The sequence below is a fragment of the Lasioglossum baleicum genome, unplaced genomic scaffold (genome assembly GCF_051020765.1).
Source record: "Lasioglossum baleicum unplaced genomic scaffold, iyLasBale1 scaffold0195, whole genome shotgun sequence".
NCBI classification, from domain to species: Eukaryota; Metazoa; Arthropoda; class Insecta; order Hymenoptera; family Halictidae; genus Lasioglossum; species Lasioglossum baleicum.
The window spans coordinates 37,441-61,453 of record NW_027469255.1 but is presented as its reverse complement, the minus strand read 5'-3'; positions in this window follow the sequence as shown (position 1 = coordinate 61,453).

Below are 24,013 nucleotides of genomic sequence, written 5' to 3'. Positions count from 1 at the left end.
TTTTATCTCTTAATACAGACACTATTGAAACCATATTTCGAGTAAAAACATTATAACTTAAAATTTATTGCACACACCAAAAACCATTAATTTCTACACTTCAAAAATTAATTCGTCTAGGTGTATCTGGCAGATCCTTCACAAGAATACATAAACCTAGATTTGCACTTCCATCATTTCCATCTGCCATCGGCCGCATTTCCATCTGCGTTCAAAATTACAGTAAGCAATTCTATTTGTGCACGATTCGCGTGTGTGCAATTTTGTCTGTGCCCAATAAAGATGAATCCAATTCTATTTGTGCGCAATCGAGATGTGCCCGATTCTTCTTGTGCGCAATCGAGATGTGTCCGATGCTCCTTGTGCGCAATCGACATGTGTCTGATTGTACTTGTGCCCAATCATGCTGTGTCCAAAAGATATGTGCGCAATGTGCATGTGGGCAATCGTATTGTGCGCAACTGAAGGCCTCTCCACTTCCACAGCGGCGGCATAGTTTAGATCTATCGATCCCCTGACATGCTTTTGAGGTGTGACCGTAATCCCTACATTTGTAGCACTGGAGGACATCCTCGCGTTCGATGATACGGCATTGGCCCCAGCCCACCCGGAGAGTTCGCATAGTTAGCAATTTGTCAGCGACATCCACCGGAGCGATAACTGTCGCGTTTTGACTGCCCGCATATGCGGGGCGTAAAGCCTTGATCGTAATGTTTTCTGGGACCGTACCCGGGAGGTGGTTACAGATGGCTTTACCTATGTCCCCAGTTGTGATATCGCCGTCTAGCTGCTTAAAGTGCAGAACCTTTTTTTGGGAGGATATCCCCCCCACTAATGCCTTAGCCCCCGATATTCTTGAGTTAATCAAGGAGCTGAAGCTTGCCGCCTTAGCTGTGTCCCCTTTGATTTTGACAACGACTTCGCCTTTTTTACTGGCTTTAACTCCAGCGATGGAGAATCCTTCTTTGTCTATGTTTATGTTGTTTTTCAATGTTTTAAGGGTTTCCGCATAGGATCTCGTTCCGTTGTTTATTAGCACGGTTTCCATGCCGCTTTGAGGCTTTTTGTAGCCCTCCTTATATATGTTGCCATGTATGCTAATGTTTGTTTTCGTATTACGAAAAATGTATTCCACCATCTTCCTCATTGTGTTCGGGTCTAATTTATCGTGGTTTGTAATCGATATGTTTTCCCTATTGTAGTCCATGGAAATATCCCGCAACTCTTTTATGGCTAGAAATATTGCTTCCGGGTCGGTTTTGCTTTCTTCATTTTCACTATCTATTAGGTAGTGTATGTATTTTTCCCTAAGGATACCTGGATTTACTCCGGGTCTCCTTGCAGGCATACACGTGGCCATCACTAAGTACATTGATGTGCCCGGGACAGGATTCTGTGTCTTCAGTTCATCTATTCCTTGATGTCTATCCATGATTTGTTTGCTAGGGCCTTTGTCTATCTTAAAATTAGCCGGCACGAAGCAGGCTATATCAGCGTCCTTACTATTCAATATATTTGTATTTGTCGTTGAGGTCCTTTGAAAACAACTGTTGTTCCATTTTCTGTCTTTCACTAGTAGAAAGTCTTCGTAATTAATTTCTTTCTCATTATAGTTGCTCATTTCATCCGAATCAAGTTCTTCAGGGTTGCTGGTTTGAGTCCCGATGCTTCTGGTCTCAGGTCTTCTTTTGGGAGATTCCATATTTCCTGTGTTTGTATCTAACATGTTTTTGTTCTTCAGAGACTGTGCTGTTATTCTGCTGTTGCTCAGGGAGCGGTTTCGCTGACTGGCGCTTTTTATGACACGTTGCATATCATTGAATGTCTTTATGGTTTTAGTGATTGCTGTTTTTATTTCCAATTTCACATCCTCCCGGCCTTTAGTTAGGTTGGACAGGTGTTTGATGGATTCCGCCAGCGTCTTTAGGTTAGCACTTAGATCCATGTTTAAAGAGGTCTCTGCTCTTTTTGGCAGCCTCTTCCTCTTTCTCTGTTGTTCGGGGGAATCTTCTTCGAAATCGAAATAGAGTATTTCCTGCATCTGTTCTTCAACTACTTCTGTAATGTCCGAGTCCGAATGGGATCTTGCTCTAGTCTCTCCTTTGGTCAATGCAAGTTTATGTGTGTTCCATTCTGTCTCCATGACAATCGTGGGTTTTGTACCCGGCTTCCCTGGCTGGGGACTCCTGCTTAGTGTTCTGTTAGGTGTAAAGACTGTAGCTTCGTCTCTGTGTTTATAGGGTGTGGAGGTACCCGGCTTATATAGGTCTCTAGTGTCTTCTACAAATGTGTGTTCGTCTTCTGAGTCAGGTACATAATACACACTTGTCTCCACGTTGTCTTCAGTTTCAGTCTTCTTCTTCTCCATCTCCTCATTATTTTTTTTTGTGGTTTTTTGTTTTTCGTTTTTTGTTGTTATTGTAATGTAAGATTCCATGTGAGTCCCACGAGCGTGGTCGGAACTAAAAGTCACCTTAGGCAGAGCCGCCTTACCTAGGGAGGCCCAAGATACTCCGAGGGGCGGGCTGGTACCCCGGAGGTGGCATGCTATTGATCCGGTGCACCCACCAGATCCACTCCCGGCGCTCCGCATTCCCGGGGGTGCTCCTTCGCCGCATGCCAAAACTTAGAGTTAAGGACTTTTTTAAAGAGGTTTCTCCTCCTCGCGGGACCGGCCGATAAAGGCAAGCCCCCCCGCTCCGGAACCTTCCGGTTTGCGGTCTGTGGCCCTGGAAAGACATCTTGCTGTCCAGGACACGTGGTTCCACGCGAGGACATTGCCCATCTGCGGGAGAAGCCCGCAGGAAAAAAAGAAGGGGGAATGCCCCCGCGTGCACCCCTCGCTCCGTTAGCACACACCGCAGTGTGCCCCAGGGTCCACCACGTGGAGGTGGAGCAAGAGGATTTAGGATATGGACCACCACCACTGTAGTCATACCCTCCAATAGATCAGAGTCACCATTGGAGAGCCCCATATCCCTAGGTCCCCAACCTAACCTAACCTAACCTTTCGAGGCGTTACCCATATTTATTATACCAAAAATTGTAAAAATTGTATCTCTCTTTATCACAAAATAAAAATTTTTTCACTGGATTTCTCTCGTGTAGCTCCCTCTGCCTTACAAACTAATCCTAACCGTTATTTACAGTATTACTTTCTATTCGCACGCATTTTTTCATTTTTTTCCTTAAATCGCTATATTACCCTAATCTTTTTTTTAGCAGGTTGTATCCAACTTTTTCTGCTCTTTCAAACGAGTACCCACTCGGGGGGGTTCTGAGCAAAATTTGAAAATCGAGCACGTGGCTCGATTCAGAAACTTTTTCTGAGATTCTCCAAAAAAAAATTCTATTTTTTTTTTTTATAAAAAAAATCAAATTTTTTCAACCCCAATAAACCCTCCGAGTCCCCTGCTCGATTGGTTTACCAAATTTTTAATAATTTACACTTTTCCTCTAAGCGATATAGTCTCTGTATATTAAAACTTCACTAAAACCCACTTATTCGAAAAACTATGATCTCTACAAAAAATTTGCCGCTGTGGGGCCCTCGAGGGGTCCCCCTACGGTGCGCTAACTAGTTTAATTTTCCAAAATCGGTCGATTTAGGCCTTTTTTCTAGCGAAAACCGAAAACTGTCAACGGGTGCGACAAGGACAGCTCAATAGACTCGTGGTTCTCTTTCTAACTCAGTACTGATGTGCAGCCTTAAGGGAGCGCATCAGTGTCTATCCTTTTCCTACTTGTTGCTTCTCTTTCTGACACGTTTCCGCAGCAGAGAACGTATCTGCCTATTTCTATCTCGCTCTGACTCGTCTAGCCTGAATAGCAGCGTCTCTCTCGTACTCATACATAAGGTGTATCTACCTTTAACCGCTCATAGCTTCCTTATTATTTATCGGATTTGGGGTTTTCAAAGTGTTCTAACCTTCTTACTCGCCCCTCTTCCTTCCTAACTTTTAATTTTTTGAATATCCCCCACCCTTTTGGTGATCGATTTTCAAAAAACCTATCCTATTTTTAAAATCTAATTCTACTTATTACTCGACCTAGTATCTAATACTAATCCTTAATCCTAATTTATTTGCAAAAACCTACTCGTGTGAATTCGCTTTTTTGACTCATAAAGTCACCCTCATATTATCAAATTTATCCCAGTTCTGTGTTATACTTTTAGGAGAGTGGGTTAAGGATTTAGGAATTTTCCTAACTCGTCCCGTTGCCGAATATTCCTATTTGTTTCCGTTATATTAGTATTCAACTCTGCTGGTTTATCAGTTTTCATTAAGATAACTGCACTCCATGAATAAATCTAAATGTTCTATAACTATTCGTCTGTATACCACTTGTTACTTTCCAAACCGTTAAGACCGAGTCTCAAAACCGAACTCTAACCTAACCTAACCTAACCTAACCTAACCTAACCTAACCTTTTTTTTTTTATTAACGAGGAGGGGAAAATACTTTTCGTACGTTGTGAGGGACTCCGATGTTGTTTACCCCCTAAAAACCCCTCCTCCTCTACACCTAACGTTCTAATCGCAAGAAAGATACCCATTCCTTACGCGGACCCGCCTATCAGCATTACTACGCGCGGACAAAGGGCCTTTCTGCATTTTCAGATCACATATATCCTATATATACATTGTATATAACTTTGTCTGTTAACTACTTACAATAAGCTATAATTATTATTATATAATAATAAACTATACTAACTTTATTAATTATTAATATAAGCTATATATTGTGACGTGGCAGCTTTTGCTGACGTCTATCCGAACCCTTTAACCGAGACCGGGTCACCTGCGAGCCGATGCGAATCGAGGCGAGCGTAGCGATCGATCTCCCTGGAGACAACCGGTTTCCAGCGGCGGAAAATTTATCGCATTTGAATGTCGCGCCGCTGGGCGCGACACGAGGTTTCAGGGCCTGCTCCCTTGCAAGGGGAGCCGATACCTATCTTTGACTGCTAATTGGCGATAATCACCACGAGAAGACGCCCGGCAGACCTATCGCGGGACGGCGCTGACGGAGAAGACAACGGGGATTGGACCGAGCTCGGATCTGTCAACCCGGAGATGCCGACAAGGAAGTTACTTCTTAGGGATGTCCAACGGCCCCACCTTGCCGACTCTCATCCGGGAATGGCCATGAGAGCCCACCCGGAATGGCTCGGGTCCACCCCTACCGCCCTCGCAGCGTTATCGGACGCGGCCCCGAGAAACTAAACAATTATCGGAGGCCTGGGTCCGAATTCACTGAATTCGGCCCGGCAGCGAGGAGCCACGCGATAGGTCCTACCGTCGCGACAGCGAAGATAGATGAGGAAGTAGTGGGGACGCTCCGCTTCCGCGTTCCGAGCCGACACGAAGTAGGTGACTAGGACGCAGGACTGCGAAGTAGAGACACGTATTTTGTAATCGCGCTATCGGCTAAGTACTGTGCATCGACAGCATTTATCGGGCTAGAATCGCGCCGTTTGGTAAGTGCCGGTCATAATACTGCGAATAAAGTTCTGTGATTGCTCGTGTTGGCTCGGGACGTCTTTTGGAAGGTTCTGTAACCTATTTGCGCGGGCTAAGTGCTTCGGCGCGTCCGGGGTCCGAGACGAGTGTTCTCGCGCCGGCGCCGAAGCAGTGTGTCGTAGCGATCCCGAGTGGTTTTGCGGGACGTACGAATTTCGATTGCGGCCCTTTAGATTCACGATCCTCGGAAGTTCCACGGTGGGACGACGCGACGCGCCCGCTTCGATCTCGCTACGTGTTTGCCGTCCTCGCCTAGTCTCTTCGCACTGCGACGCGTATTCTATCGGGGCTCGGCGGAAATCGTGCCTTTCCAGGCTTGTATCATTCACGCGGAATCCTGTGACCGCCGAGTCCGACGCGAACCGGGAATATTACGCGCGAACGACCGAACACCCGTCGAAATCGATCGAGATCGCGCCGGCGGCCATCTTGTTCGCCACCGGCTCTCGCCGGTGGTCTGTCAACGTTAATTCCCGAGATAATAAACGATCTTTGTCTGCCGTAAATGTCTCGGTTCATTCTTTCCCTGTGAGAAACGTTCCCGTCGCGGGGAATGCCCCGTCTTTCACTCCACGTGTAACCTCGGACCCTTCTACCGCTATCCCAGGTCGCGCAATCCTCGTGTGTTCGGAAAAGTGATCCCTCGGGTTTGAATCCCGATTGTTTTCGTGCGGCACGAGTGCGTGCCTGGCGCCCGTAGGTCCCATTTCGAGCGCTCGAGGGAGAACAATTTCGAATACGCGAGTGATTGTTTGTCCCGGGAGGACCACGTTTCGCGCGACCGAGCGTGGCCCGGCCGTCAGGCCATAATTTCCCGAGTCCGGTCACCGATTCTGTCGAGAACCGGTGAACGGCGTGACAAATTGGCGCCCGAACAGTTCAAATCTCTCGCAGAAGAAGCGATTTGAGAAAAGGGTTTTTCTTAGAGACGCGTGGAGAAGCGCGGGGCTCTCACAGGAGAAAACATATTATCGGCGAAGAAAGGCGAGTCACAGAGACGAAGCGAGCCGCGGCGTAATAGAGACACGCGACCCGTGTAAACATTTTTTTTTCTCTCCTTCGTTCAGTCGGAAGAATCGAGTCAGCACGGAATTTCTATTATAATTTGGTATTTATTGTCTACAAGGTTCACCTTGTAATTGTTTCGTGTGCCATTCCAGCGGCTAAGCGTAGATACCGGGTGACCAAAACTATGTTGAATAAAGATTTTATTGTTTACTAAATTATTATTTATTGAATCGTAGAGTTATTTAATTGTTTGTTTGTTGCAGTATTTATTTATTTATTTAATTAGTGTAAATTTCTAGTCATTTAATTTATTCAAATTATTTATTATTACTGAAGTATTTATTTAATAATTTATTTATTTATTTTTCTTTAACGCCTCCAAAGGGGTTTAGGGGAGCAACCTTCGTAGCTTGTGGGGTCTCGCGGTCGGTTGCGTGGTACGGGCGACCATCGCACTTGCTGATACGGGACGCGCCAACGAGTGCGACCCACCAGCAGGTCGAGGGTGCCCCTCGCAAGCCGGCACGCGGGATATAGCACGCGGAGGTTGCGTCACTAAAATTCGCCCGAGGAGACGCAAATTAAACAAACCTTTAGTTTGTTTTGTCGGGGTCACCCGCCAAAAAGAAAATTAGTTATCGAGGCCCGGAATGACACACGATTGATATAATTTATGGAAAATTAATTGGAATTTACTGTGTATTCCCCCCGTTTGTGTGGTGTTGGGGGGAAGTATGGTGTCGAGTCCGAAATATGGTAGCCACTAGACGAGTGCCGCCCTAATGTGCGATAAAAATTTCGTTTGAATGATGTGCGAAGGTCTCTCTCCCTATTGTTTCACGAAGGCTAGCGCTGGCCTAGAGGGGAATTTGCGATGGGAACCCTTTTGCGAACGCGCACGGACCTTTGTCGAACCGCAAAGGACGCGGAAGATTCAATTGGCGACAAAATTTCTTTTTTTTTCCGTTAGACGAAAATGGGGCGAATTGCTTGGGGAACAGCCGTGAGTAGGAAACGGAAATTTACGATAGTCAAGGAAGTTCGGACACCCGTTAGAGGAAGGCACGGGAAAGTCTTTTTTTTGTGCGGTAATAGAAGCGTTCCCTTTGTTTAGCCGCGTAGCTGCGCGAGGCCGTCTGCATGTACCGCTTACACCACAGGCAGCTGACGAGCTTGGTTATCGGTTATTTACTATCGTGGCGGTCACAGTTACTAGAGGTTAATCGACGAGGGGCCCACCCTAGTTTCGCGTCCGCTACCGAGATATCTGCCGCCAATGGCGGAGGGAGCGACGATTCGGGCGGCTGTCTCCCCAAAACCCGCCCGGAGGGAACCCAAACCCGGACCGGGAATTCGAGAACCTCGAGCGTCGTGCGGGAAAAGGAGTTCAGCTACCGCGCCGAGGGGAACCGAAAAGTACCGGACCGGGGTAAGAACACGGGATCCTTCGCGAGACCCCCCGACGCGCAAAGCCGAGGTTACCGCAACCGTGGCAACGCGACAAGGGTCATCGCCCGCCAAACAACGCGTGAGCGAAGCGTACCTGCTGCAACGTTTAAGTGTCGTAAGCCAGGACACCTGTCGAGAGTATGCCGCGAATAACCTGGGCTGCGTTGCCACGGAGGCGAGTCAAGGGGGGTAACATTAAGGCGTTGCCGTAGATGCAACAACCGGCGGGTAACGGGGGGAGATGTCGATCAGAGGGGCCGGAGAGACTTCGCCCGAATTAATTTCGACGCACGTAATGACGATCAATAACGGGGACAATAATCGATCACCTCTCTTGGCTGTGGACGCGGGTATCGGCGAGCAACCGATCCACGACCTAAATAATTTAGGTGCGTCGCGGACATTAGCGAATTAAGACGTCCTCGAAAAATCGATGACGGGGATATCGCGCAGAGGGAAGCGGACGGGCAAAGAGGAGCGTAATATTTTCGCGCGGGGCCAGGGTAATCTCGCGACCTCCTATTTTTGGGAACAGATTCGGTCACGCAATTCGGCAGGGTACCCGAAGACCATCACGCGGTATGGTAGTTCACGATGCAACCGAAGCAAACCCATCTGGTAGCCACATTTCGGGCGAGATGGTAAGTGGAGTAATTCGCGGAAGTTGAGCGGGACCCGGAAGAATTTAGGAACTGGTCCCATTTGGAACGGGATGATTTTGTCGTCACACAGATCACCTTATCGCGGGAACGTAGGTTCGACGGGGACGTAGGGAAATTCTCAACCCCGAGGACCGCGGGACCGAGATCCTGCAGGAGGGCACGGTAACCCGCAGGCAGGGCAATGAGAGATCGAAAGAACCTAGTATCGTATTTATCGCATTTCAGCCCGCTACTACTGGCCACGCATGTATCGAACAACTGTCGAACACGTAAGACGCCGTAATACCAATCAACCCACGAAGGGGGAGCAGACACTCCCACTGGGGTTGATGGGCCAGCGACGTGTTCACACGCCGGGGACAGTAGTAACCGCCGATAGAAGGGATCCGCTCCCGCCTGGCAGATCCGGTCACGGGTACCTTTTGGTAATTTAAAATCCTGTTACGAAATTGAGAATGTGCCCCGATCCGACCTGGATCGGTCCGGAAGCGGCCGAGTCCCTCGAGGGGTTGGTTTTCTCGCGTTGGGGAACCCCGACGTAGTGCTCGCGGACCATGATGCCGAATTCGCGAAACAACGGTCGTAGGGATCTTGCCGACGAATGCGGCATTTCCGGTCAAGTACCACCCCCCCCCGTACCACCCGCGAGCGAACCCTGTCGAGTGCGTGGATCGAATCTTGAAAACAATGATTGTAGCTTATTAAGGGGGGATCAGCGAGATTGGGACCTGACTTTACCGCATTTTCGAAGCGCATATCATACCGCGCACCACTCCGTCCTACAGGCTCTCCCCCAGCAATTCTCTATTCCGGGCGAGGACCGCGACCGGTATTAGCGCTAACTCGGGTTCTCCGGTAGGCGCCGGTCGTTCTAGCAGGCCTCGCCCAACTAGGAAATTGTAAAGGAAACAGGTACTCGTCTAGGATTGGTGATATTGGGATCCGCGTTTGTCTCTACCTTGGTTTTGGGTTACCGTGAGGAAACTCTGAGGAAGATCGATCGTCACCGAGCCCGCGAATGAAATGACCGGTAACTGCCAACGGTGTGGCCCGGTCTCCTTTAGGGGGGGAGGAGTTGTGACGTGGCAGCTTTTGCTGACGTCTATCCGAACCCTTTAACCGAGACCGGGTCACCTGCGAGCCGATGCGAATCGAGGCGAGCGTAGCGATCGATCTCCCTGGAGACAACCGGTTTCCAGCGGCGGAAAATTTATCGCATTTGAATGTCGCGCCGCTGGGCGCGACACGAGGTTTCAGGGCCTGCTCCCTTGCAAGGGGAGCCGATACCTATCTTTGACTGCTAATTGGCGATAATCACCACGAGAAGACGCCCGGCAGACCTATCGCGGGACGGCGCTGACGGAGAAGACAACGGGGATTGGACCGAGCTCGGATCTGTCAACCCGGAGATGCCGACAAGGAAGTTACTTCTTAGGGATGTCCAACGGCCCCACCTTGCCGACTCTCATCCGGGAATGGCCATGAGAGCCCACCCGGAATGGCTCGGGTCCACCCCTACCGCCCTCGCAGCGTTATCGGACGCGGCCCCGAGAAACTAAACAATTATCGGAGGCCTGGGTCCGAATTCACTGAATTCGGCCCGGCAGCGAGGAGCCACGCGATAGGTCCTACCGTCGCGACAGCGAAGATAGATGAGGAAGTAGTGGGGACGCTCCGCTTCCGCGTTCCGAGCCGACACGAAGTAGGTGACTAGGACGCAGGACTGCGAAGTAGAGACACGTATTTTGTAATCGCGCTATCGGCTAAGTACTGTGCATCGACAGCATTTATCGGGCTAGAATCGCGCCGTTTGGTAAGTGCCGGTCATAATACTGCGAATAAAGTTCTGTGATTGCTCGTGTTGGCTCGGGACGTCTTTTGGAAGGTTCTGTAACCTATTTGCGCGGGCTAAGTGCTTCGGCGCGTCCGGGGTCCGAGACGAGTGTTCTCGCGCCGGCGCCGAAGCAGTGTGTCGTAGCGATCCCGAGTGGTTTTGCGGGACGTACGAATTTCGATTGCGGCCCTTTAGATTCACGATCCTCGGAAGTTCCACGGTGGGACGACGCGACGCGCCCGCTTCGATCTCGCTACGTGTTTGCCGTCCTCGCCTAGTCTCTTCGCACTGCGACGCGTATTCTATCGGGGCTCGGCGGAAATCGTGCCTTTCCAGGCTTGTATCATTCACGCGGAATCCTGTGACCGCCGAGTCCGACGCGAACCGGGAATATTACGCGCGAACGACCGAACACCCGTCGAAATCGATCGAGATCGCGCCGGCGGCCATCTTGTTCGCCACCGGCTCTCGCCGGTGGTCTGTCAACGTTAATTCCCGAGATAATAAACGATCTTTGTCTGCCGTAAATGTCTCGGTTCATTCTTTCCCTGTGAGAAACGTTCCCGTCGCGGGGAATGCCCCGTCTTTCACTCCACGTGTAACCTCGGACCCTTCTACCGCTATCCCAGGTCGCGCAATCCTCGTGTGTTCGGAAAAGTGATCCCTCGGGTTTGAATCCCGATTGTTTTCGTGCGGCACGAGTGCGTGCCTGGCGCCCGTAGGTCCCATTTCGAGCGCTCGAGGGAGAACAATTTCGAATACGCGAGTGATTGTTTGTCCCGGGAGGACCACGTTTCGCGCGACCGAGCGTGGCCCGGCCGTCAGGCCATAATTTCCCGAGTCCGGTCACCGATTCTGTCGAGAACCGGTGAACGGCGTGACAAATTTATATATATATACAATTTGTCCTGCTAATTCCTCGTCCCTCGCCTACGTATGCGTTCCTCTTGTTGCATTTTACGTTCTTTCTCTTCTTTCATTGTCATAATATCGTTTATAAAACGTCTAATATGAGGCATCTTATTTGTGTCGCGGAGATCTTGTATTAAATTTTCCCACCTCAAAGGACCGATCAATGTACTAAGATTCTCTCTTTGTATGTCCCACGCTGGACATTCGAGGAGGGTATGCTCTGGACCGTCTACCACCAGAGTACAGGAGATACACTTATCGTCGTTTCGTTTACCAATCTTACATAGGAAGTCGGAAAAACATCCATGTCCGGTCAACATTTGCGTCAGGTGGAAGTCCAAGATCCGGGGACCCCAGTCTATCCAGTCTGTTATATTAGGTATCAGGGCGTAAGTTTTACGTCCATGACAGGAGTCATTCCAGTGATCTTGCCATAGCTTAAGCGTGTGGAGTCTTTCTTCTTTTTTAACTTTCTTCATATGTATTTGGTAGGTTTCCTCTAGTGATCTGTCAATGTCTATAGATCTGAGAAAAACACGTCGTCTCTCTTCTGCTATAAGAGTCAGGGGGGGAACGCCCGCGAGCACGCAAAGCGCATCCAAGGAGGTGGTTCTATAAGCTCGTATCACCCTTGCCAATGACAATTTTTGAAGTCTATTTATAATCTTGGCTTTCGTCGGGCGTCTTGCTACTATTGCCCATACCGGAGCGGCATACAGTTGTACAGACTCCACTACCTTGTAATATACTAGTCTAGGGGTGTAGGAGCCTCCGCCGATATTCGGCATAATTCTTATTAGAGCTCCTGCTACCTTAGCGGCTTTGTTTACTGCGTAGTTCAGATGACTAGTATAAAATTGATTGCCTTCCATCATTAGTCCCAGGTATCTTACTGTTTTTTGCGGAATGAGGGTGTTATCTTTTAGTTTAATGTTTATACCGCGTTTGGTTGTCGTCCTGTTAGCAGTATCAGTTCAGTTTTTTCCGGTGCTAGCGCTAGTTGATTGATTGTAAACCAGTGGCTAATTATTCTTAGTGATTCTGTAGCAGTATATGATAAGTCAATCGCCTCGGCTGCTGTGACAACCAAGGCCACATCATCGGCGAAACCGTATAAGAATGCACCTCTGGGAAGAGTAATTTTTAATAGCTCGTCGTACTGGATATTCCAGAGTAAGGGCGCTAGCACCGAACCCTGTGGAACGCCCGCATATATATTTATTGTATGTTGGTTTCCATCAGTGTCCGTGTAGACAACTGCTCTATCTGTTAGATAATTTTTTAATGTGTCAAATAGTTTTCTGGGTAGATTTCTGTTTATCAATGCTTTCTCAAGGTTGTGCCACTTTACGGTATTAAAAGCATTTCTAACATCGAGAGCAACCATAGCACAGTGACGGAGCTTTGCCCTGGCTGAATCCCAACGCTTCACAACTTCGGCAATTGCATGTATCGTGCTCTTGCCGCGGCAGAAACCAAATTGGTTCTGTTCATATTTTATTAACCTCATTAATCTACTTTTGATACTGTATTCTAGTATTTTGGCTACATTAGATAATATAGTTAGGGGCCTCCAACCTGTTTTGCCATCTGGTCCTGGTTTTTTGGGAATAAGAACCAGCCTGCCTTTCTTCCACGGTTTAGGGAAGTAGCCCAGGTTATAGCAAACGTTTATCACGTGGGTCAGGTGCGGAGCTGCTATCGTTCCCAGTAATTTGACCACCTCGGACGTTATACCGTCCAGACCTGGGGCCTTCTTTTTAATAACCTTGATTGCTTCTAATATTTCGGATATTGAAAACGGTTCGTCTGAATAGGAATCTGTGATAGGGATACTGTTTGGAGTACTTATGTCCGGTTCTGGTGACGTCTGGAAGAGAGAGTCAACGACTTTCTTGTTATCTTCACCGGATAATACAGTGGGCGGCTGTTTACCTGCCACTGTGCCCATAACCCATTTATAGGGTTTACCCCAGATGTCAGCATCAACACCTTCTATTAGCTCTGACCATGCTTTTTTCTTGGAGTTGTTTACTGCTATTTTAAGAGCCTTTTATTTGCTTTGTGTTTGTTGTAGTACACCTCTATTATTTCCCTAGCTTTTCCTCTAGATCGTACCCTCTGCAGAGCTCGGCGTGAAGCTATGGCTTCTTTTCTTAATGCGGCTATGTCCTTATTCCACCACCATATCTCCTTTCTTTTCATTGTCTTTGGATAGTAGCTGGTGTCTTCAAAGATTTCCTCCAGTAATAGGATATACGCATCAATGTCTTCTGTAGTGGATATGGTAAATGGATCTGCGATTTTTGTCAATTGTGTGTATAATCTAGTGAAGGCCTTAATATTCGGTTTCTTTTTGTTTTTCTGTATGTTGTTCTTATTTTGTTCATTTAGTAAGAATTCATGCATAAGATAGCGGTGATCTGAGGCTGTATATTCCTCCAGAATTCGGCTGTTGCTTATGTTCTCCGACACAGATTTTCCACATAGCATGAAATCTATAAGTGTTTTGTGGCCATTTCTCTCGAAAGTAAAGGTGCCCTCACTGAGGGTAGGGATTACGTCGCAGCTGTTGCATAGTTCCATGATTATACCTCCATGCTCATCAAGGGTTGAGGAACCCCATGCTGGCGATTTGGCGTTGAAATCGCCGGCAATGATGCACCTGTTTACATCTATCGAGTTAAGAAAGTTTTCCAGTTCGGCGATTCTTTCTTTGTATTCTTCGCTTGTTTTATTCGGAGAGAAGTAACAAGATACTATAGTGTATGTCTCTAGCTGTATGGCTACAATGCCGTTACCCTTGTATAGTCCATGAATGCTTGAGAATTTTCCGATTTGGGGGATCCAAATCGAGGAACCCTTATATCTATCGTTGTACCAGTATGTCTGTGGGGACCATGGCTCAGCTATTATGACTATATCCGCCTCGAGTTGATTCGCAGTTTGAGTGATCAGTTCCTGTGCTAGTTTGCAATGATTTAAATTGATCTGGAGGATCTTAAGGGTTTTTTTTTCATTGTTGTTGATGTTTTGTGATGTCATTTCCTTGTGATAGATTACGATGCTATATATACAGGTAAGTAGATTAGTGGAGCTTATACAGTTAGTTTAAAATGTATGTAAATATAAATAAATAAATAAGTGTATAAGGTATACAGATAGATAAATAGTTATAAATATATAAATAAGTGTATATGTACAAACAGGTGTATATAGGTAAATGTTTAAATAAGTGCATATGTACAAACAGGTGTATATAGGTAAATGTATAAATAAGTGTATATGTACAAACAGGTGTATATAGATAAATGTATAAATAAGTGTATATGTACAAACAGGTGTATATAGGTAAATGTATAAATAAGTGTATATGTACAAACAGGTGTATATAAGTAAATATAAGTTTGATTCGTATATATATATAGGTTTGTAAATATGCGTAGATATAGGTATATAAGGACTATGTGCGTTTATTTGGGCTGTTTACTGTTTGTTTGTTACTATATGTCTGCGGGGTTTTTCCTGCCGTTGTTGTTCTCGTTTTTTTTTTGTTTAACCTGGCTGTCTCTAGCGCCTTTCGGTATATCGGACATTTGAGACTGCCGTCTCTGTGGCCCTCTACCGAGCAAAGGACACATCTCTCTGTATTAGTGCATTGTGTACTGTGGTGTTCCTCGCTTCCGCAGCGCCGACAGAGCTTTGATCTGTCAGTACCCTCACATGACCGAGCTGTGTGTCCAAACTCCCTGCATCTAAAACATTGCATTATGTCTTCCCTCTCCACAATGCGGCATTGACCCCAACCCACTCGGAGTGTCCTACCAGATAGAAGCTTGTCTGCTATATCGATCGGCGCGATCACCGTCGCATTTTGACGTCCCGCGTAAGAAGGCCTCAGCGCTTTAACTAGAATGTCTTCAGCTAGTGTGTCTGGTACGTGTTTTATGATGGCCTTGTTGATGTCTTCCACTGTTATATCACCGTCAAGCTGTTTTAAATGTAATACTTTTCTGGTAGAGCCACATACCAGTGACTTAGCGCCCGTTATGCGGTTATTTATCAGGGTGCTCAGACTGGAGGCCTTGGCTGTGTCTCCCTTAATTGTAACCAGGACCTCTCCTTTCTTGCTGGCTTTTACCCCTGCGATAGAGAAGCCTTCTTTGTCGATATTAATGTTATTTTTAAGTGCTTTTAGTGTCTCTGCGTACGATCTTGTGTCGCTACTGACCAGTACCGTTTCCGTTCCACTTTGAGTCTTTCTGTTTTCTGTTCTATACTGGTTGCTGTGTATTGTGATCTCAGCTTTTGTGTTTCTAAAGATGATCTCTATCATCCTTCTTAATAAGTGCGGGTCTATTGTATCATTTGTAATCGATATCTTATGTCTGTCATTTTGTTGGGATATGTCTTTTAGTTCTTTTAGTGTATTGAAAATATTTTCGTAGTTAATGGGGCTGACGTCTTTATCTTTGTCTATTAAATGGTATATAAATTTCTCTTCTAGTATTTTATTGATAGGTTTATCCTTATTGCCTGGCAGGCAGGTGGCTACCACCAGGTATAACACCGATCCTATGGTAGGATCCTGTTCCCTCATATCTTCTTGGCCTTGATATCCGTCTAGGATGTGTTTACTGGGTCCTTTGTCCACTTTAAGGTCTGTAGGGACAAAGCAAGCTATATCTGTGTCTTTTGCATTTAATATGTTTGTGTTACTTAGGGACGTTCGTTGGAATATCGAGTTACTCCATCGTCTTTCCTGGAGTGATTTGAATATTTCGTAATTTATTTCTTTCTTCTTCCAGGTTTCCAGTTCCACTGTATCGAATTCTTCGGGACTTCCCGTCTGGGTGCCTATAGAGCGGGTCTCCGGGGTCTTCTTGGCTACCACTGTAAGTGTTTCGCCAGTTTTATTTTGTGTTTCTTCGTCCGGTTGTTTTCGAACGTTGGACGGGTCTCCTACCATAGAGTTCTTTATGGTTCTTTGCATGTCCTTAAATATTTTTATCGTCTTTGTGATCGCGGTCTTGACCTCCAATCTTATGCCGTCTCTACCTTTGACTATCCCGGCCAGATCTTTCAGGGCTACTGCTAGAGATTTTATATTAGTACCCACATTTGCATTTAATGCAGCTTCTGATTGGTTTAGGGTTCTCTTTCTTTTTCTTTGCTGATCGGGCGACAGAAACTCATGTTCAAATTGAAAATCTAAGATTTCCAGTTCTTCTACCGTTTCAATAGTATCCGGGGCAGAGCTTGACCGTTGTCTTAGTTGTTTACCCGTAGTGTCAGACGTTGGACTCCTGGTTAGAACTCTTGTCGGGGTAAACCCTCTGGTATTCTCTCCTAGTTGTTTAAATGGAGTGGAGGTAAATACAGTATCGTCCATGGTGGTGTCGGAGATTTCTAGTATAGTACCTTCCATTTTGTGTCCGTCTGTCTCGTTGTCTTCATTGTTTTTTTTTGGTGATTTTTTCTTTTTTGAATTATTTTTATTTGTAGTTCCTTCCATATGGTTCCCACGATAGTGGTCGGAAAGTTGAGTCACACCTACCAGAGCCGCCTTACTAGGTGAAGCCCACAATACTCCGGGGGGCGGGCTGGTACCCCGGAGGTGGCATGCTATTGATCCGGTGCACCCGCCAGATCCACTCCCGGCGCTCCGCGTTCCCGGGAGTAGTGCTCCTTCGCCGCATGCCAAAACTTAGAGTTAGGGACTTTTTTATAGAGGTTTCTCCTCCTCGCAGGGCCGGCCGGTAAAGGCAAGCCACCCCGTTCCGGAACCTTCCGGCTTGCGGTCTGCGGCCCTGGAAAGACATCTTGCTGTCCAGGACGCGTGGTTACACGCGGAAGCATTGCCCGTCTGCGGGAGAAGCCCGCAGGAAAAAAAGGGGAGGAATGCCCCCGCGTGCACCCCTCGCTCCGTTAGCACACACCGCAGTGTGTCCCAGGGACCACCACGTGGAGGTGGAGCAAGAGGATTTCGGATATGGACCACCACCACTGTAGTCATACCCTCCAATAGATCAGAGTCACCATTGGAGAGCCCCATATCCCTAGGTCCCCAACCTAACCTAACCTAACCTAACCTAACCTCAGGAATGAACGTAACCTAACCTCAGGAATGCATCCTCTCACGCGTGTTTTCACTCGACTAACCCGCGGAATGCATCCTCTCGCACGTGTTTTCACTCTACTAACCCGCGGAATGCATCCTCTCGCACGTGTTTTCACTCGACTAACCCGCGGAATGCATCTTCTAACACGTGTTTTGACTAACCTAACCGATACTTTGATCCTAGCCATGAGGCTGAGAAGCTTGTTTTTGGGATGCGCATGCGCAGGTTTTTTGGGATGCGCATGGCTAGTCGAGCAAAAACACGTGCGAGAGAATGCATCCCGCAGGCTAGTCGAGCAAAAACACGTGCGAGAGGATGCATCCCGCAGGCTAGTCGAGTAAAAACACGTGCGAGAGGATGCATCCCGCAGGCTAGTCGAGTGAAAAACACGTGCGAGTGGATGCGTCCCGCAGGCTAGTCGAGCAAAAACACGTGCGAGAGGATGCATCCCGCAGGATAGTCGAGTAAAAACACGTGCGAGAGGATGCATCCCGCAGGCTAGTCGAGTAAAAACACGTGCGAGAGGATGCATCCCGCAAGCTAGTCGAGTAAAAACACGTGCGAGAGGATGCATCCCGCAGCCTAGACGAGTAAAAATACGTGCGAGAGGATGCATCCCGCAGGCTAGTCGAGTAAAAACACGTGCGAGAGGATGCATCCCGCAGGCTAGTCGAGTAAAAACACGTGCGAGAGGATGCATCCCGCAGGTTAGTCGAGTAAAAACACGTGCGAGAGGATGCATCCCGCAGGCTAGTCGAGTAAAAACACGTGCGAGAAGATGCATCCCGCAGGCTAGTCGAGTGAAAAACACGTGCGAGTGGATGCGTCCCGCAGGCTAGTCGAGCAAAAACACGTGCGCGAGGATGCATCCCGCAGGATAGTCGAGTAAAAACACGTGCGAGAGGATGCATCCCGCAGGCTAGTCGAGTAAAAACACGTGCGAGAGGATGCATCCCGCAAGCTAGTCGAGTAAAAACACGTGCGAGAGGATGCATCCCGCAGCCTAGACGAGTAAAAACACGTGCGAGAGGATGCATCCCGCAGGCTAGTCGAGTAAAAACACGTGCGAGAGGATGCATCCCGCAGGCTAGTCGAGTAAAAACACGTGCGAGAGGATGCATCCCGCAGGCTAGTCGAGTAAAAACACGTGCGAGAGGATGCACCCCGCAGGCTAGTCGAGTAAAAACACGTGCGAGAGGATGAATCCCGCAGGCTACTCGAGTAAAAACACGTGCGAGAGGATGCATCCCGCAGCCTAGACGAGTAAAAACACGTGCGAGAGGATGCATCCCGCAGGCTAGTCGAGTAAAAACACGTGCGAGAGGATGCATCCCGCAGGCTAGTCGAGTAAAAACACGTGCGAGAGGATGCATCCCGCAGGCTAGTCGAGTAAAAACACGTGCGAGAGGATACATCCCGTAGGCTAGTCGAGTAAAAACACGTGCGAGAGGATGCATCCCGCAGGCTAGTCGAGTAAAAACACGTGCGAGAGGATGCATCCCGCAGGCTAGTCGAGTAAAAACACGTGCGAGAGGATGCATCCCGCAGGCTAGTCGAGTAAAAACACGTGCGAGAGGATGCACCCCGCAGGCTTGTCGAGTAAAAACACGTGCGAGAGGATGCATCCCACAGGCTACTCGAGTAAAAACACGTGCGAGAGGATGCATCCCGCAGGCTAGTCGAGTAAAAACACGTGCGAGAGGATGCATCCCGCAGGCTAGTCGAGTAAAAACACGTACGAGAGGATGCAACCCGCAGGCTAGTCGAGTAAAAACACGTGCGAGAGGATGCATCCCGCAGGCTAGTCGAGTAAAAACACGTGCGAGAGGATGCATCCCGCAGGCTAGTCGAATAAAAACACGTTCGAGAGGATGCATCCCGCAGGCTAGTCGAATAAAAACACGTGCGAGAGGATGCATCCCGCAGGCTACTCGAGTAAAAACACGTGCGAGAGGATGCATCCCGCAGGCTAGTCGAGTAATAACACGTGCGAGAGGATGCATCCCGCAGGCTAGTCGAGTAAAAACACGTGCGAGAGGATGCACCCCGCAGGCTAGTCGAGTAAAAACACGTGCGAGAGGATGCATCCCGCAGGCTAGTCGAGTAAAAACACGTGCGAGAGGATGCATCCCGCAGGCTAGTCGTGTAAAAACACGTGCGAGAGGATGCATCCCGCAGGCTAGTCGAGTAAAAACACGTGCGAGAGGATGCATCCCGCAGGCTAGTCGAGTAAAAACACGTGCGAGAGGATGCATCCCGCAGGCTAGTCGAGTAAAAACACGTGCGAGGGGATTCATCCCGCAGGCTAGTCGAGTAAAAACACGTACGAGAGGATGCATCCCGCAGGCTAGTCGAGTAAAAACACGTGCGAGAGGATGCATCCCGCAGGCTAGTCGAGTAAAAACACGTGCGAGGGTGCATGCCGCAGGCTAGTTGAGTAAAAACACGTGCGAGAGGATGCTTCCCGCAGGATAGTCGAGTAAAAGCACGTGCGAGAGGATGCATCCCGCAGGCTAGTCGAGTAAAAACACGTGCGAGAGGATGCATCCCGCAGGCTAGTCGAATAAAAGCACGTGCGAGAGGATGCATCCCGCAGGCTAGTCGAGTAAAAACACGTGCGAGAGGATGCACCCCGCAGGCTAGTCGAGTAAAAACACGTGCGAGAGGATGCATCCCGCAGGCTAGTCGAGTAAAAACACGTGCTAGCGGATGCATCCCGCAGCTTAGACGAGTAAAAACACGTGCGAGAGGATGCATCCCGCAGGCTAGTCCAGTAAAAACACGTGCGAGAGGATGCACCCCGCAGGCTAGTCGAGTAAAAACACGTGCGAGAGGATGCATCCCGCAGGCTAGTCGAGTAAAAACACGTGCTAGAGGATGCATCCCGCAGGCTAGTCGAGTAAAAACACGTGCGAGAGGATACATCCCGCAGGCTAGTCGAGTAAAAACACGTGCGAGAGGATGCATCCCGCAGGCTAGTCGAGTAAAAACACGTGCGAGAGGATACATCCCGTAGGCTAGTCGAGTAAAAACACGTGCGAGAGGATGCATCCCGCAGGCTAGCCGAGTAAAAACACGTGCGAGAGGATGCATCCCGCAGGCTAGTCGAGTAAAAACACTTGCGAGAGGATGCACCCCGCAGGCTAGTCGAGTAAAAACACGTGCGAGAGGATGCATCCCGCAGGCTACTCGAGTAAAAACACGTGCGAGAGGATGCATCCCGCAGGCTAGTCGAGTAAAAACACGTGCGAGAGGATGCATCCCGCAGGCTAGTCGAGTAAAAACACGTGCGAGAGGATGCATCCCGCAGGCTAGTCTAGCAAAAACACGTGCGAGAGGATGCATCCCGCAGGCTAGTCGAGTAAAAACACGTGCGAGAGGATGCACCCCGCAGGCTAGTCGAGTAAAAACACGTGCGAGAGGATGCATCCCGCAGGCTACTCGAGTAAAAACACGTGCGAGAGGATGCATCCCGCAGGCTAGTGGAGTAAAAACACGTGCGAGAGGATGCATCCCGCAGGCTAGTCGAGTAAAAACACGTGCGAGAGGATGCACCCCGCAGGCTAGTCGAGTAAAAACACGTGCGAGAGGATGAATCCCGCAGGCTACTCGAGTAAAAACACGTGCGAGAGGATGCATCCCGCAGGCTAGTCGAGTAAAAACACGTGCGAGAGGATGCATCCCGCAGGCTAGTCGAGTAAAAACACGTGCGAGAGGATGCATCCCGCAGGCTAGTCGAGTAAAAACACGTGCGAGAGGATGCATCCCGCAGGCTAGTCGAGTAAAAACACGTGCGAGGGGATGCATCCCGCAGGCTAGTCGAGTAAAAACACGTGCGAGAGGATGCATCCCGCAGGCTAGTCGAGTAAAAACACGTGCGAGAGGATGCATCCCGCAGGCTAGTCGAGTGAAAAACACGTGCGAGTGAATGCGTCCCGCAGGCTAGTCGAGCAAAAACACGTGCGAGAGGATGCATCCCGCAGGCTAGTCGAGTAAAAACAAGTGCGAGAGGATGCATCCCGCAGGGTAGTCGAGCAAAAACTCGTGCGAGAGGATGCATCCCGCAGGCTAGTCGAGTAAAAACACGTTTGAGAGGATGCATCCAGCAGGCTAGTCGAGTAAAAACACGTGCGAGAGGATGCATCCCGCAGGCTAGTCGAGTAAAAACAAGTGCGAGAGGATGCATCCCGCAGGCTAGTCGAGCAAAAACACGTGCGAGAGGATGCATCCCGCAGGCTAGTCGAGTAAAAACACGTTTGAGAGGATGCATCCAGCAGGCTAGTCGAGTTAAAACACGTGCGAGAGGATGCATCCCGCAGGCTAGTCGAGTAAAAACACGTGCGAGAGGATGCATCCCGCAGGCTACTCGAGTAAAAACACGTTTGAGAGGATGCGTCCCGCAGGCTAGTCGAGCAAAAACACGTGTGAGAGGATGCATCCCGCAGGCTAGTCGTGTAAAAACACGTGCGAGAAGATGCATCCCGCAGGCTAGTCGAGTGAAAAACACGTGCGAGTGAATGCGTCCCGCAGGCTAGTCGAGCAAAAACACGTGCGAGAGGATGCATCCCGCAGGCTAGTCGAGTAAAAACAAGTGCGAGAGGATGCATCCCGCAGGGTAGTCGAGCAAAAACTCGTGCGAGAGGATGCATCCCGCAGGCTAGTCGAGTAAAAACACGTGCTAGAGGATGCATCCCGCAGGCTAGTCGAGTAAAAACACGTGCGAGAGGATACATCCCGCAGGCTAGTCGAGTAAAAACACGTGCGAGAGGATGCATCCCGCAGGCTAGTCGAGTAAAAACGCATGCGAGAGGATGCTTCTCGCAGGCTGGTCGAGCAAAAACACGTGCGAGAGGATGCATCCCGCAGGCTAGTCGAGTAAAAACACATGCGAGAGGATGCATCCCGCAGGCTAGTCGAGTAAAAACACGTGCGAGAGGATGCTTCCCGCAGGCTAGTCGAGTAATAACACGTGCGAGAGGATGCATCCCGCAGGCTAGTCGAGTAAAAACACATGCGAGAGAATGCATCCCGCAGGCTAGTCGAGTAAAAACGCATGCGAGAGGATGCTTCTCGCAGGCTGGTCGAGCAAAAACACGTGCGAGAGGATGCATCCCGCAGGCTAGTCGAGTAAAAACACATGCGAGAGGATGCATCCCGCAGGCTAGTCGAGTAAAAACACGTGCGAGAGGATGCTTCCCGCAGGTTAGTCGAGTACAAACACGTGCGAGAGGATGCATCCCACAGGCTAGTCGAGCAAAAACACGTGTGAGAGGATGCATCCCGCAGGCTAGTCGAGCAAAAACACGTGCGAGAGGATGCATCCCGCAGGCTAGTCGAGTAAAAACATATGCGAGAGGATGCATCCCGCAGGCTAGTCGAGTAAAAACACGTGCGAGAGGATGCTTCCCGCATGCTAGTCGAGTAAAAACACATGCGAGAGGATGCATCCCGCAGGCTAGTCGAGTAAAAACACATGCGAGAGGATGCATCCCGCAGGCTAGTCGAGTAAAAACACGTGCGAGAGGATGCTTCCCGCAGGCTCGTCGAGTAAAAACACGTGCGAGAGGATGCATCCCGCAGGCTAGTCGAGTAAAAACGCATGCGAGAGGATGCTTCTCGCAGGCTGGTCGAGCAAAAACACGTGCGAGAGGATGCATCCCGCAGGCTAGTCGAGTAAAAACACATGCGAGAGGATGCATCCCGCAGGCTAGTCGAGTAAAAACACGTGCGAGAGGATGCTTCCCGCAGGCTAGTCGAGTAAAAACACGTGCGAGAGGATGCATCCCGCAGGCTAGTCGAGTAAAAACACATGCGAGAGAATGCATCCCGCAGGCTAGTCGAGTAAAAACGCATGCGAGAGGATGCTTCTCGCAGGCTGGTCGAGCAAAAACACGTGCGAGAGGATGCATCCCGCAGGCTAGTCGAGTAAAAACACATGCGAGAGGATGCATCCCGCAGGCTAGTCGAGTAAAAACACGTGCGAGAGGATGCTTCCCGCAGGCTAGTCGAGTACAAACACGTGCGAGAGGATGCTTCTCGCAGGCTGGTCGAGCAAAAACACGTGCGAGAGGATGCATCCCGCAGGCTAGTCGAGTAAAAACACATGCGAGAGGATGCATCCCGCAGGCTAGTCGAGTAAAAACACGTGCGAGAGGATGCTTCCCGCAGGCTAGTCGAGTACAAACACGTGCGAGAGGATGCATCCCGCAGGCTAGTCGAGTAAAAACACGTGCGAGAGAATGCATCCCGCAGGCTAGTCGAGTAAAAACACATGCGAGAGGATGCATCCCGCAGGCTAATCGAGTAAAAACGCATGCGAGAGGATGCTTCTCGCAGGCTGGTCGAGCAAAAACACGTGCGAGAGGATGCATCCCGCAGGCTAGTCGAGTAAAAACACATGCGAGAGGATGCATCCCGCAGGCTAGTCGAGTAAAAACACATGCGAGAGGATGAATCCCGCAGGCTAGTCGAGTAAAAACACGTGCGAGAGGATGCTTC